The sequence below is a fragment of the Saccostrea echinata genome, unplaced genomic scaffold, assembly GCF_033153115.1.
Source record: "Saccostrea echinata isolate AGI-Se365-2 ecotype Australia unplaced genomic scaffold, CSIRO_AGI_Sech_v1 ptg000028l, whole genome shotgun sequence".
Taxonomy (NCBI): domain Eukaryota; kingdom Metazoa; phylum Mollusca; class Bivalvia; order Ostreida; family Ostreidae; genus Saccostrea; species Saccostrea echinata.
This window is the reverse complement of record NW_026889777.1, coordinates 6,799,055-6,815,332: the sequence shown is the minus strand read 5'-3', so window position 1 is coordinate 6,815,332 and position 16,278 is coordinate 6,799,055.

Sequence of the window (16,278 nt, the reverse complement as noted above, 5' to 3'; positions counted from 1 at the left end):
GTTAAAACCAAGGTTAAAGTTTTTCAAAAGTAGGACATACTCAAAGGTCAAGGTAAAATGGTCAAAATTATAGGTATACAATGACAGGCCTTGTCACAAGAAAATTACCTATGTAATATAAAAGCCCTAGTACTAGTCATTCAAAAGTTATTGTCAAGGCTAAAGTTGTTTAAAAGTTGGTCAAACTCCAAGGTCAAGGTCAAATGGTCAAACATATTTATACCCAAGGAGGAGACTTATCACAAGGGATACAGATGTGAAGTATAAAAGTCCTAGCACCAACTGTTCAAAAGTTTTGGCCAAGGTTATAATAGTTTGGTAAAATTTTGCGAAAGAGGATCAAACTCCAAGTTCAAGGTCAAGAGGTCAAATATGTTGGTACCTGAAGGAAGTCCTTGTTACTAGGAATACACATAAGAAATATGAAAGCAGTAGTTCCAACCAATCAAATTTTATGGGCATAGTTAAAGTTTTTGCGGACAAAGAGGTTAACACAGTCTAACAGACAAATAGACAGGTGGACAGGACAAAAACTGTATGCCCCCCGGATCTTCGATTACAGTAGCATAAAAAAATGTCGGCGTCTTTGGGTTTTCGCATTGGCCTTAAATCTGAAAATCCAAAGGATTACAAGGTGCATTACGATACGCTTTCACATCATGTTCTATAACCCAGAGCATATTGTCTGCAAAGATAAATATTTAATTCAGTATTTAATTAGCTATGCATAATTATCTATGTTGTTTTAAAAAGGAAATATAAAAAAAATATTTGTTTTATATTTTTCGATCTAGAGATATACAGAAAATGTTTTCCAATTTTAAGTCCTATCGCAATACACATTTAAAAAAAGTGTGTGTTGGAGGGGGGGGGGGGGGGGAGGTCATTACATTTTTGCTGGGATTCGCCTATGTATGACCGTAGAGAAACAAAGAGTGGGGAGGGGGCAAGCAGCAACTAAATCAAAATTTACATATTAAAACTACAGCAAAAGACTATTTTCAGAAGGTCTGCCCCCCCCCCCCCTCCCGTACAATCCGTACAACGGACCTGTGAAAAAAATACTGATCCTACATTCAGAGTCCCAGGGCACCAGGAAAGAGTGGCAAAAAGAGAATATCGGTTTATTTCAGTCTATAATTCGAACCAAAATATCTTTTCCTCAAGAGTCTTCTTTCTTTGAGTTCATCCCAGTGATCGTGTGATTTATTTCATTTATTTTACGTTCTGTACTGGACTTGGAAAATGAGGATATCTTTAGGTTCCTGAGCTGGCCTTGAAGCCCGCAGAACAGATTTTCTGCTTTATGATAAATTCAAGTGATATGTAATTCGGTATTAATTTTGTGTTGATTTTTTTTAATGTTAATTTCATCAAGAAATATGAAAATTTAATGTTTTAACTATACATAGTGAGGCATTTTTGTGTGGAACGATTATTTTGGGGTTTTCACGATTTTTTCATATGGTACACATGATAAGTAAGTGCAATAAATATAATTTGTGGAAAAAATGTCCAAGCCCCGGGGTTGAATATCGGGGGGGGGGGGGGGGGAGGGGTCTGTCAACAAGTACCTGTTGTCAATCCCGTAGAAAGCAATTTCAGTTTTTTTGGGAGGGGGGGGGGCAAATAGAAATTTCCATAGGTACTTGTACTCGATTTTTTCCTATGGTACACATGATGAATAAGTGTAATAAATATAATTTGTGGGGAAAGAAAATGTCCAACAAACATCGGGGTTGAATTTGGGGGGGGGGGGGGAGGATCCTGTCCACAAGTACCTGTGGAAATTTCTTGATACATAAACAGAATTTAAAAGCATGTATAAGACATCAATTGAAGGGGAGAGGGCACGGCCGTAATTAAAAGTTATATAGAGACTAGGAAGGAATGAACTGTCATTAAATTTTGGTTAAGAACTATTACCTAAACTCTTCACTTTCACATTTTCAATTACAGATTCTTGTTTTTAAAAAGGTATACATGTACATTTATATGTATCTATTAGATATATAAATTATGTTATTATTCATTTTATCTTAAAGAAAAAGTAAAAATCTCAATCAAACTTGTTCCGCATATTATGCTCTCTGATTCATTACTCAACAGATGCTTCACATACATGTAAGAAGAGAAGACTTCAGACTGCAGGTGTGATAAAGTCACAGCATGCAGCTCCAGCCTTAATTCCAACTTTGTTCCAAAATATTATTATTCAACGCGAAAAATTAGAATTAGCCGAAAGAATATTTTGAATCACTTCGGAAATGCTACCGTAGCACCAGACTGAGTTCACAATATCGAGTGATTTTGATTGACAGGTGTAGCGACGTTGTGCATGCATTTCGTGTAACTATACATGTACTGCAGATTGTGGTTGAAAATAATAAACAAACAGCTTTAAAGAAAAGATATTGTATACTGTACATATATTTGTTAAGAACCAGTTCATTCATGAAACGAATTTAGTCGTATTATGTGGGCCCATCTTATATTTGACAGGTTGATTTACTAGTAGAAATTCAATGGACCACAGTCATTTAGGGTATTCCGAATCACCCCGCAAATCGCGACTCTCGGTAATTTACCTTAGTTACCGCTGTACCTCGCACGACACATGCACAGGTGTGACAACCAAACAGTCATTATTAGTAAGGTCTATACTTATTGCATACAACAAATAAAGAGGTAAACATAATGCGTTAAGTAAAAGAATTAATTATTTTAATTCATTAACTTCCTATCCTTTTCGAAGAAAATGCCCGTGTGGAAACGTTGCATGGTATTTCTCATCGATGTCGTGGCGTTGTTGGTGGATGAAACATGGCATATAAGGTATCGATAGAACGGCAATCTTATAAGCTTTTGTGAGTATTATTTGTTTTTAATAACACCTTAAAAATATACTAGTTATGGCCGAATTTATAGCCCCCTACAGTTTCGAACCACGTGTGTACATGCCCCTAGCCAAATAAATTGCACACGCTACATGTAACATACTTGTTATATGTCAGATTATTATTTTTTTTATAACATTGTTTTTCTTAAATGCAAAGGGTATGAAAGTAATGATTTGACAAAGCAAGAGCTATAATAAGACTATCCCGGGTCCCGGTATACACTTGATCAGTGTTGATCAATGGTGATATGTACGAGTACACGTATGCAGTGATATACGTCATTCTTGATAATCATGAAATCTAAACATGAGTTGGTTTAATTCCTTTTCACAATTTTTTTTATCATCATTATATCATTATTTGGTAGCCTACTCGTAGAATTATGACTGTTCAATGTTAATTATTTGCATTAAAAAAATCATAAAGGTAAAAAAAATTACATAATTATCATGATTATATTTACAGGACAACAATTTACAATCAGGTAATTTCAGAAAGTAATATTCTGTTGGTATTTGCTTTTCTGCATGATCCGCCTCTGAGAACTCTAGAAGATGGTGATACTTTAAGGTTCTCAACAGACAGCCATGAATGTGATGATTTTTTGAACTTTGAGATTAGTGAGGAAGAAATTTTATTTGCAGTAAAAAAATTGAAAAATAATAAGGCCGCAGGCTACGATCAATTGTTAAACGAGCATATTTCATCAACAGTATCTATTTTTTTTGCCTGTATACAAAAAAATGTTTAATTTGATTTTTGATAGTGGAGTCATTCCAGACGAATGGCTCACAGGTATTGTCAAACCGATTTTCAAAAATAAAGGCGACCCAACAAATCCAGAAAATTATCGTCCAATAACACTTTTAAGTTGTCTTGGTAAGCTTTTTACCTCCATTTTATGTAAACGTTTGGAATGCTATGTAGAGAATTTAAACCTTATAAGTGAAAGTCAAACTGGCTTCAGGAAAGGATATTCGACCTTAGATAATATACTGACTTTACATTTTCTTACAAATATGGTTATGTCTTTCAAAAAGAAACTTTTCTGTGCTTTTGTTGACTTTAAACAGGCATTCGACACGGTGTGGAGAAATGGGCTTTGGTACAAATTGTTAAATAATGGCATTAGTGGTAAATGTTTTACATTTATAAAAAATATGTATAATGGAGTTAAGTCCCTTGTGACTATGAATGGTTTTTCATCTGAGTTTTACAACTGTAACATTGGTGTACGCAAAGGAGAAAATTTATCGCCTCTCTTGTTTTCTATGTATATTAATGATTTAGAAGAATTTCTCATTAGTAAAAATGTGCATGGGCTATCCTTTAATGCAAGCAGTTCAAATACTGTAGAAAACCAATTTTGGCTGTATTTTAAATTATTTATTTTGTTCTATGCTGACGATACAGTTATGATGTCTGAGTCTGCTGAGGGTTTGCAACACGCTCTTAATGAGTTTCATTCGTATTGTTTACAATGGAAACTGAATGTCAATGTAGACAAAACAAAAATTATGATTTTTTCGAAAGGTCCATCTGTAAAAAATGTATTCTACTACAATAATTCTGTTATTGAAATTGTGAATGAATTTAAATACCTAGGTATACTATTTTCCCGATCCGGTTCATTTTGTAAGGCTAAAAAACATTTATGTGAGCAAGCTCAAAAAGCCATGTATGGTGTTGTACGAAAAATTAGACAATTTAATTTACCAGTAGATTGCCAGCTTGATTTGTTCGATAAAGTTGTCACACCAGTACTTTTGTATGGATGCGAGATATGGGGTTTTGAGAACATTGGAATAATTGAACGCGTCCATCTCAAGTTTTTGAAATATATTTTTAATCTGAAAAGTAGTACTCCTAGTTATATGGTTTATGGCGAAACGGGTCGATTCCCTTTGTATATAACGGTGTATATAAGAATGATATCACATTGGGCAAAATTACTGGTAAGCCCTGAAAATAAGATTGTTTATGTTACATATAAGAATTTATTTGAACAGTTTTGTTCAGGAAGTCATAAGAACCCTTGGATTTTATGTATTAAGAATATACTTGATACTTGTGGCTTCTCAAATATATGGAATGAACAGGCCTTTTTAAATATAAAATGGCTAAAAATTATAGTTGAACAACGTCTTAAAGATCAGTACATACAGAAATGGCAAAGTGATATGCGCGATTCGTCTAAAGGTCATATGTATAGTATCTTCAAAACAGAATTTGGATTTGAAAAATATTTAGACTTTCTACCTAAAAAATTTAGAACAATTTTAATTAAATTAAGAACAGCAAATCATCATCTCCCAGTTGAGACTGGGAGATGGTTTGGAATTCCCAAAAATGATAGACTCTGTAATATCTGTAATAATGGACAAATAGCTGATGAGTATCACTATATTTTAGAATGTCAATTTTTCTCAGAATGCAGAAAAAAGTATCTACCTGGTAAATATTGTAATAGACCAAATTTCTACAAATTCTCAGAATTGTTGTCGACTGCTGACTCCAAGGTATTAATCAAACTATGCAGCTACATAGATAGGGTATATGCACAAGTCTGTCCTCCATAATTATTATTATTATTATTATTATTTTTTTTTTGGTTACTTTATAATTTGAATGTATTTCCGCCATTTCACGTGTATCTTGTATATTGTTTTTGTATATATTGTACATAGAACCTCATGTACCATTAATTGGTTTGAGTGAATAAATTGAACTTGAACTTGAACGCTGTTTTATAGTGTGTCTACAGAAGGGAGGGAGGGGGGGGGGGCTTTAATAACTTAATATAAAAAACAACAACATTCAACAAGAAAATAATTCTTTTCTTTTGGTAAACAATACCAACTAATTCATTAATCATAATGTTGTTATCTGACTGTTTTTAGCCATTTACCTGGTGATTCGAAATACCCGGAAGTGACCTGCAATACACTAAAAAGGTGATGTAAATATAACCCCTGTCAAGGCCGCTGTATCGTAGATAGACTCGCCGTGTACTGTAGATTTGCTTTTTCATTGAATTGGCTTTCCTTTAATACCAACCAACCATTTATAAACTTGTTGATAAAATCGTTTACAGTCAAAATGTAAAAAGTGAATCGGAATACTCTAAATGTACCCGTTATAAAAATACTCATTATCAATTCAGTGGACCAATAATTTACTTCAAAATAAGCTATAGATCAATAAAATTGATTTCAGATTAACCAATATTTTGTTGCAAAGATAATGTAAAACAGAGACCGGGGATTTTGTATTTCTCTGTATTTTAAACACTCGATATGCGTACATTTGGGGCGCTCTTGCATATACATGTACACTTGTACAATCGAATTTATGATCGTGCTTATAAAAAGAGCATGTTCTGTACTTGCATGTATGTATGTATGTATGTATGTATGTATCCGTAAAACTTTTCGATTTTCCCGAGAATTCATCCTCACAATGTCAATTCAGGTTCCGAAATCACAATACCTTGACATTGTGAGGATGCCGAGAATTGAAAAAGTCACCTCCACTTACAATTATCATGCATGTGTACATGCAGTTTAAAACATGAGACAGAAAAATAAATTGTTGCAAACTTAATGGTTAAGTCGGCAATTAAAATGCGTAAAACTTGAAATGAATAAATGCACGGGCGGTAAGGATTGATAAAAATAAGCGTGAGATAGAGTAAAATAAAATAATATGTAAGATTCGAAATGATTTCAAACCCAATTTTCCATTAATCGCTATGAGTACACAATGTATTTTGACACCGATATGACCCCGACTCTCTGCGGCCACGTGTACACGAAGACTGGGTTACAAGGCGATAGAGCAGAATGTAAACTGTGCTGTAAGAAGGCGTGAATTATTGTATGTTTAAAAGTATTATTTGATGTATATAGTTTAATATTTAATGAAAAATTTAATGAAGAAACAATTAAGAGACTGATAGTAAAAATTATACTTTACACAAGTATTAATACTTAATACTTCCATCACTAATTGCAATTATTTGCCTTAGCACCTTTTCAATTACAATTGAAATAGAATACAATTACACGGGACAGAGAAATAAATTGTTTGTTTTGTTTTTTTTTTTAAAAATCGTATTGCTGTGTCGACAGTGAACAGGCCGGTAAAAGCGATTAAGATTCGAAATGATTTTATGCACTAGTGTTTGAAATTAAGATTAAATCAAAGATGCAATTACACGGGACAGAGAAATAAATGGTTTGTTTTGTTTTTACTTTAAAAAAATCGTATTGCTGTGTCGACAGTGAACAGGCCGGTAAAAGCGATTAAAATTCGAAATGATTTTATGCACTAGTGTTTGAATTTAAGATTAAATCAAAGATGAGATGAAGTTATCTTAAACTGTTAAAGATTCAAAAAAAAAAAAAAAAAAAAAAAAAAAAAAAAAAAAAAAAAAACCACAATGTTTCATTAGTCGTTGTTTCTACACGATGGATTTAAAACGTGATCACAGTCTTCACAGATATTTGTTTTGTTTACATGGTTTATGACCGCAGGTGGCTGGTCGATGGTGACCTCGGCAACGTGGGATCGCGGATTGTGTTACATAACAAAAAACATCTAGGTGAACATGGAGAACGTAAAATGCGTACAGTTAATGATCATTAATTATTCGAAGCTTAGAGTTTAATATTACTTACATAGTTATATAGATACATTTAATTCATTCCTTTATTTGAAGACGTTGTTCCCTTTAAAACTAAATTAAAAAAGAAAAGAAAGTTGTAAAAAATAATTTATGAGTGAACCACAGAACACGTTTAAAACCTTATTTAGAAGAAAATTAACATTAAATACAGTAGGGTATATTATTTATAGCAAGTTTGTTTAAGTTATACACATGAAGAGTTCTGATTTACTTGCCGAATGAAAACGCTTACCTGTTTACGGGACCTGCTTTTTACCTACATATTACGACATATTACGCAATACTCGAACAAAACAACATTTGTATGAGATTAATAAGGTGTTAAAGAACAACTTTAATTCCGAAAGCCATATCGAAATATTTACCGTTTCTGAGTTATAAAGCGAAAACTTTCAAGGGCTCTAGATCCCTAATTATAGGGGCCAGCCCCTTTTAAATGATATCAAATGAAAGCTCTTGCTATTATGCACAACTTTTATTCTACATGTTTTAACAAAATATTTTTAGTTTTAAAGATATAAAGGAAAATATGTCAAAATTTTTGCTCTTTTCCGCGTTCTAACTTTTGACCCCTCTCTAGCGCCATTTTTAATGCAAAAATCAAAAAACAAAAACCGATGTGCACAACTTCAATGCTTCTTCTTTTCAATTTCAAAGGGTTTTGTGCTCCAATTATTACAGTTTCAGAGCCTTTGTCTGGAAACCAGAGGCATAAAAATTTCAATCAAAGGGGAATAACTCGTGAACAGAAGGTAATTTCCGAATTGTATTACAGTATTCTGAAAGTGTTTTGTAAAGTCTAAAAGCTCTGAAAATTTGAACAAAATCCGTTCAGAAATGAGGAAGATATGAAGCTTCAAAGTTGGCGTCTAGGAAAAAAAAAGAATAATAAGAACTAGAGCCGAGCTCGTTGCAATGCAACGAATAGGTCTTCCGTCGGAGCTCCGGACAGAACATAGCGACCTTGAGTCAAGGTCATGCAACATTTTAAGGTTATAAACAATCCTGTAAGGGGCATCAACTTTCAATGTTTCAACAGTAGAAAGACAGTAAAAGAATGTAAAATTCCCCAGTCAGTGAACTTGAACTTGTCCAAATAATCGTGCGTCAAGCCAGGACACATTCTGCAGCTGGTTAAGAGCAAACACCATCTGTATGTCATCGACAAAAAAAAATTCACAGTCACGTATTCTTTCAGACTATTCATCCAAAACATCATATTCTAAGTGACCTCGAATTTAAGTCAAGGCCATTACACACTTTGGATGATATATTTATCATCTTTTCAGTGAAATGCAAATGCATGCAATTTTTTTCTATTACAAAATTAAAGACCTTTTTGTTTGTTTGTTTGTGTGTATGTTGTTTAACGTCCCTCTCGAGAATTTTTCAATCATGTGGAGACGCCACCATATTTGCCGATGGAGATCTGCAAATTTTGACCTATACTCGGCACTCATGGCCATTGAACAGTGAAGGATCTTTTTGTGCCAGCACCTACTGCCAGACGGGACTTCAGTTTATACGGTCTCATCTGAAGGATCGGTCTCTGCGTCCCATAGTGGGATTCGAACCTGCGACATAAGGATCAACTCCTTAATCCACGACTCTAGAGGAGACACTCTTACCACTGTGCCACGTGGGCGACTAGACCTTTTTGAATTTTACACTTATTATATCAGTGACCTTGAACTTGCCTAAATGACCTATTTTAAGGTCAAAAACAACCTTTGAACTAATTATGAGCTTCCAGTGATACTCAATGACCAAGATATTCCTGAAAAAGAATATTGCACTTTTCTGTCAGTGACCTTGAACTTACCAGAAAGACCTTGGATCAAGGTCAAAACACATCCTTGGATCATAAGCAATCTCTGTATCAAGTAATAGCTTCTAGTGATTTTATATTACAAAGTTATAGCATGGAAAAAAAAAATTAATATTTATCTGCCAGTGACCTTGAATCATAAGCAATCTTTGTTCCTAGTATGAGCTTCCAAAATTATAGCACATACAGTAATCTTACACTTTTCTGTCAGTGTCCTTGAACTTACAGGAATGACCTTGAATGAAGGTCGTGGCAAACCGTTTTTGTCATAAGCAATTCCTGTATCCAGTGAGCTTCCGGTGACTCTCTATTACAGATAAACGAGTCGGACAAAACTTGGCTATTTTTTTTTAAGTGACCTTGAACTTGCCGGAATGATGTTGGATCAAAACCATGACACACCCTCGGATCATTAGTAATCTTTGTACCAAGTATGACCTTCCAGTTTCTTCATAACAAAGTTATATCCTGGGCAAACTATCATGTACAGACGGACAGCTAGGCAGACGGACAGTGTGATTCCAAGACTCAAAACACCCCCACCCCAAATCAACACACTTCGTTTGGGGGGATATATAAATTCCTATGTTAAATTATGAACACTCTTTCCGGCCCAAACCTTCTCCCTGGAATCAAGATTTGAAAAATAAAATGAATGTATGCTATGTTGGAAATTTTCTCATTCTAGTTCAGGGGTTCTTGAGAATACTATTTTCAAATGACCCCATTCGCGGATCTAGAGGGGGTTGGGGGCAGTTAAATGTATATACTAAAGCAAGTAAAAGTAACCATTCCCCCCCCCCCCCCCTAGAAAACGCAGACCCTTCCTCGATAATGCGGATCTGTGTTAAAATGGTATGAAAAGTCTTAGGTATGAAGCTTTAAAAGTCAACGAACCCCCCCCCCCCCCCACACACACACACACACACAAAACACACACACGCACACAAACACACACACGAAATAGGTTTTTCACGTTTGTGAAAAGAATTTCTTTTTTTTTTTGGCTCGTCAAGAAATTTCTGGGTTGAAATATTTTTTTATTGGGATCCCCCCCCCCCCCCGTGGAAAAAAAATTCCTTGATCCACGCCTGGACCCCATCTAATTTTTACAACATGTATCCGTAAAAAGAGGATGTGACCCTTCATTTGAACAAAACTTTACCAAAAATATTTTATGTTAATTTTCGTTGTTATGGCCCAGTGGTTCTTGATAAGATAAAAATGAGAAAATTTTACAAGTAACTTTAGAACGACAACGACGATAACGCTTATATACGCCAAGAAAGCAAACAAAGCTGAAGAATTATGAACAGAAAAGCTTACTTTGGGCCTTTGGGCTTGGGAGATGAGATACTTATTTAAGAAATAAACAACAATGTTTTAACAAATGTAATTTTAGCAATTAGATAGTAGAATGTACATAGGTTCGCAGCAGTGTTGAAAATATTTATTTAAGAAATAAACAACAATGTTAAAAAGTTCTCTGGGAAATGAACTTGGTTGGTCACGTAATCAATTCCTGTGAAGCCCTAAGGGCTTCTCAGATTTGATCAGGTACCAACCAAGTTCATTTCCCAGAGAACTTTTTAACATTGTTGTTTATTACTTTTATTTACATTTGAGACGAATTTTCTGAAAAGAACTGCATTTATTACACGAACGGCCCGCCGTATTCATGCTATGTTGTGACGCGAAGTGACCTAGAAGCTGTTTGGTCTTGAGAGTTCGCCTCGCTCCAACATTTGAATACTTATATTGCTGTTCAGCAGTCCAGTTCAGGAAATATCTATTCTTAATAAAAAAAAACAATGATCGCTAGATCTACTGAGAATGATCTTACCATCATTGTATGAGTTCTTTATATGAAGTCAAAAGCGGTGATATCGTCTTCAGTTTACAAACCTTCAAAGGAATTTCGGGTTAAAAAGGTAAGCGTGATTTTAGGCTAATTAAAAACATTCCTCACATCGAAGAAAGAACTAATGATCATTTGTTGAACGAAAAAAAACATATATGTTTCAATAATTTTATCTTTTTCATCGCTTTAACGGCTTAGAAGTTCCGAAACCAGTGTCACCGGGACAGAAATATGTACATGTAGACAAGATATCATCTCGCTGTGTGATACGGTCACGCCATGACCTCTGACCCCCGACTAAGTTTGTACAGAATTGAACATATTTTCTCTTCGATAGGTTTATCTAAGAAAAATATTTGCAAATGTAAATAATAAAAATTGAAATTATTTTGTCATTTTTTTACGATCGACGGGCCTGCATTTCAAAGAGAGAGAGAGAATTTCTAGCTAGGTCTTTGAATAACAGTGACATCGGTTCAGAAAACCAGGTCCCTAGGAATGTACATGTATATAAAATAGGCAGTGCCTTTCTCTCGGAATTCATCACCTGCTTCTGTAAAGCTCCATCCTCACTTGTACTTACATAACCGGCTGCAAAGGAAAACATTCTATTTATTTCGGGGATGGGGGTATACGTATAGCGATGAGAGGCAATTTATTCACCTATACGTTCATTAAATATGAAGATTGCTTCTGAGTATTTGTATACGATCGCACGACTTTCGTGTTAATTTATAAAAGTTAGATTATGTAAGCAAATAACTAAACTAATTTTTGTTCTAGATGAATTAAATAATTACTTAGCCGTTTGTAAGTTTTTTTTTAACATTTGTAAGAACCACTTTATTTTAAAAAACAAATAATCGTCCTATTATGGGCGCCCGTGATATATTAGACAGGATGTTTAATTAAAATATAATTCAGATATCGACATCCAAGAGAACAACACATTCTTTTTTTCAGTTGCGGATAAAGGAATCTAGAAAAGGGGGCCCGACCAGTTTTGGGTCGGGGTAGGGGCCCAAAGCCACATAAAAATTGATTTATTAAATCTTGTGTATATTTTGGATACAAAAAGGGGGCTTACAGGCCCCCTGAACCTCCTCTAAATCTGCCAGTGTTTTTTTTTTTTTTTTTTTTTTTTTTTTCATTAGTCAGCCCGCGGGCTGACTAGTTACGGTGGGATAAAACTGCAAGTACGCTTGCATAATTTGGAATTCTAGGAAAAAGATGTACACGACTTGTTCTAAAGAAACTCGTGCTATTTGCTCCAACCAAAGGGCGTGATTCTTCACAAACACCCTCTAAACAAAGACGCGACCTCGATCTATTTATAGACTGCATTGTTCTTCGTCGTTCTCGACGAAAAATTAAAGAAGAGATTGTTCTAAGTGGGAAATAAGATACTATGAAAATATTTCAGTGCTTCTTATAGAAGATGCGAAGTTTATATGCAGAGCACATTAAACACTTGATATATACCCTCAATCGCCGTTGCAAGTTCAAGGATTTGTGTGTATTCCTCTGAATGCCTGATGCAAGACTCCCTCGATCAATACCTTGCATAAGACAGGTACGGGTCGGAATTCACACAATAATCCACTTGCACAAAGGTCCCAAGACAGTGAAAAAAAAAGAATCTCTTTACTTTAATGATGAAAGTTATGAAAACGTCAGAATATCACTTAAGATGTGTAAATTCTTATAATTTACACGATGATAGACATGTACATGTAAGTGCCGCTTGTGCACGTGAACCGCGCCCACAGGTGAGAAACTGACCACAGTAGAACTGCGATAGTTGAGAGAAACTGCGCGGATTTATAGACACCCCCCCCCCCCCCCAATTAGAGAGAGTGAGCGAGATGGAATCCAGTATCTTTTAGGGTATACGTACTGTATGTATAAGATATTTTGAATCTCCAGTTTATTACTTTATTTTGGAAGCAATTCTTTTCTTTCCTAATAACACTAAAATGGATGCTTAAATTTAGAAATTGAATTAAATATACATACAGTATGCACCCTCCCCCTTCCCCTATCATGCATTGCCTCGAACCTGCACGATTAAAAAACTTTTATCTAATAATAATTAACACAATCTAACCCAAGGTCTACCTTCCTTTTCAGCATCATAATCTATATTATTTATAGAATTTAACAGTAAAAATGAAAATGTATACATTCTTACACGTTCAATGATTGGGATCATAGTGGCTTTGTTCATTTCTGAGACGAACTTTATCTGATGTCCGCGCCCAAGAGAAATTAATTGGAGGTCATCATAATGATCACGATGTAGTTTAACTAAAATTTATTCTATGCTTTATTATTTATTATGTACAGAATTATGTTACAAATAAGAAAACGACTGGGCGAATTTTAACTTAGACGACAATGACTTTTAATGAACACAACATGATGGATAAAACAAATCATATACCATCACAAACCAAGAAAGAAACTTTCTGTATTCCAGTGGCTGACTCTCAGCTTTTTTTTTTAAAAAGCTAACCTTGTTATAAAGACTTGCAGAATAAGCGAAATACTCCAGACATTTAATAAAAATCTCGAACCCGATCTAAAACGCGTTGACAAAGTCAAACCAGACGGTTTTAGTTTTTAGGGCATTTTTACAGTGATATGAGAAAAGTCTGATAATTGCTGTTAATTTTAAGAAATAAAGTTCGTCATTTTTCAACCTCGTTCGGTATAATATAATTTACTGATAATTTTTTCCGTTAAGGAGGAACACATGGGCGAAGGATAAAAAAGAGGTATTCTGCATGTACATGTACACAACATTGTTCAGTTGATAGAGAAATGTTTTTATTTCATCGTTTTTCCCCATCCTTTTCATTTACACGTTTGCTTTGTACACAAAAGCGTGTGTTCATATACCGCTGTTTCTACGCGCTATCGATATGATCTGGGAGAACATTATATTCTCCAGCAATTTATTTTTATGAAAACACTCAATGAAAACATATTAGGTGAAAATATATATACCGATAGTATATTAATATCTTAGTAGTATATACCTGTTTAATTGCAATGTAACCAAGCGTAACGATCGCTGGCCAGGACTTGAATATAATTTATAACCGTTATTAAAACAACTCGTCAGCTGAGCGGACCTATGATTCAAACAGTGAAATAGGGAAATTCCAGAGTTCGAAGTGTATTTATTTTGGGCGCTCTTCCACATAAACAAATAAGACCGCATTTACGCGTACTTACATGCATGTACCAGTAATTCGTATCATGGGAAAATTCAGTTTATTAGATGAAGTAAAACAAATGCATAAGGTTAATCTTCCTAAACAACACGTTTTTAAAACAATCTCTAATATAACTGACGGTGTAAAATAACAAAGAAATAACGGGATTGTGTAAACTTGTATTTAATTTGGAATGAGAACAAATCTTAACCTGTCAAATCATTTATAAAACATATTTCGTTTTACAGACACTAATTGTCGTGCGTAATCTTCACATGCACTGACCAAGAGGTCACAAGTTTGAAATGTATGGCTTCTCATTGCGTGAGTTTTGTCAACACATGTCGGAGTAGACTATCTAAGCCAATTGATTCCCAAAGAAAACTGCATAGGAAGGTTTTTTTGTACACTTTTTAACGGGTAAAATTCATTCGACGCTCGATAGAATTTTTAAATACAAGTGAAATATTTAGGTTACTTGCGTCCGACCTAGTATTTTGTATGCAATAATATTGTAAGTTAGGAAGAAAATAATACAAACTCAAAAGTACTTAATTTTATTTTCGATTTTCCTGACAATTAAAAATGTGACCTCTACGTACAATTATCCTGATAATTATATACATGCTGTTTAATGTTCATGAAAGAAATAGCAACTCGTTAAATAATAACATTAGAGAGATAAACTAGAGCAGAGCTCGTTGCAAAGCAACGAGTAGGTCTTCCGTTGGAGCTGCGAACAGGAAGAAGTGACCTTGAGTCAAGGTCATGCCACATTTTAAGGTTATAAGCAATCTTGTAAGGGGTATCAACTTGCAATGTCTCACCAGTAGAAAGACAGTTAAGGAATGTTGTTTCTCCGTTGATGACCTTGAACTCGTTCAAATGACCTTGCATCAAACCATGACACACTCTGGTTATAAGCAAACCCCATCTATGTGTTACCGACTCGACAAGTTAACACATGTTCTTTCAGACCATTCATCCAGTCAAAACATTCTTTCCTTAGTGACCCTAAATTTAATCAACATGGCTGTAGGAACCGAGGGAGGGGGGGGGGGGCGTGCCCCCCAATAATTTTGCCGATATATAGATTACTATAGTAGACATAGATACTATAGCTTGTGCCACCTCAATAAAAACGTCTGATAACCTTCTTTTTTTGCTTGTCAAGGAATTTTTGGTAGTTGGTGACCTTTTTTTTGCTTGTCAGGAAATTTATGGTAGTAGTGCCCCCTCAACTGTCAACTGAAAATGTATGGCTGTGCCCCCCCCCCCCCCCCCAACACCCCCCCCCCCCTGAATTTGCTTCCTATGGGCCTGATCAAGGCAATGATACACTCTGTATGATATCAGCGATACCCTTTTGTGTGTTTCGGAATTGACAAGTTCACAGTTTGTATTTATTGCATGATAGTGAGGGAGACATGAAGATTTCTTCGCCCATAAAAAATCATATTCGCCGAGGGCAACATGAAGATTTCTTCGCCCATGAAAAATCATACTCCCCGAAGGCAACGCCCGAGAGAAATATGATTTTTCATTTGCGAAGAAATCTTTATGTCTCCCTCACTATTATGCAATAAATTGTTTATAATACCGAATTAACCAAAATGCAGGAATTACAAAGGAGATCCAATGAATAAAGCAAACATGCATTTGATGAGAACGATATGAAAGAGATGTAAGTTACAGGTACACCAATAGCCTCGTTTCATTAAAAAAAAATTCCTATGTGACAAGTTTGTGTGATCACACCAGTAACATTCAAACACCATTAC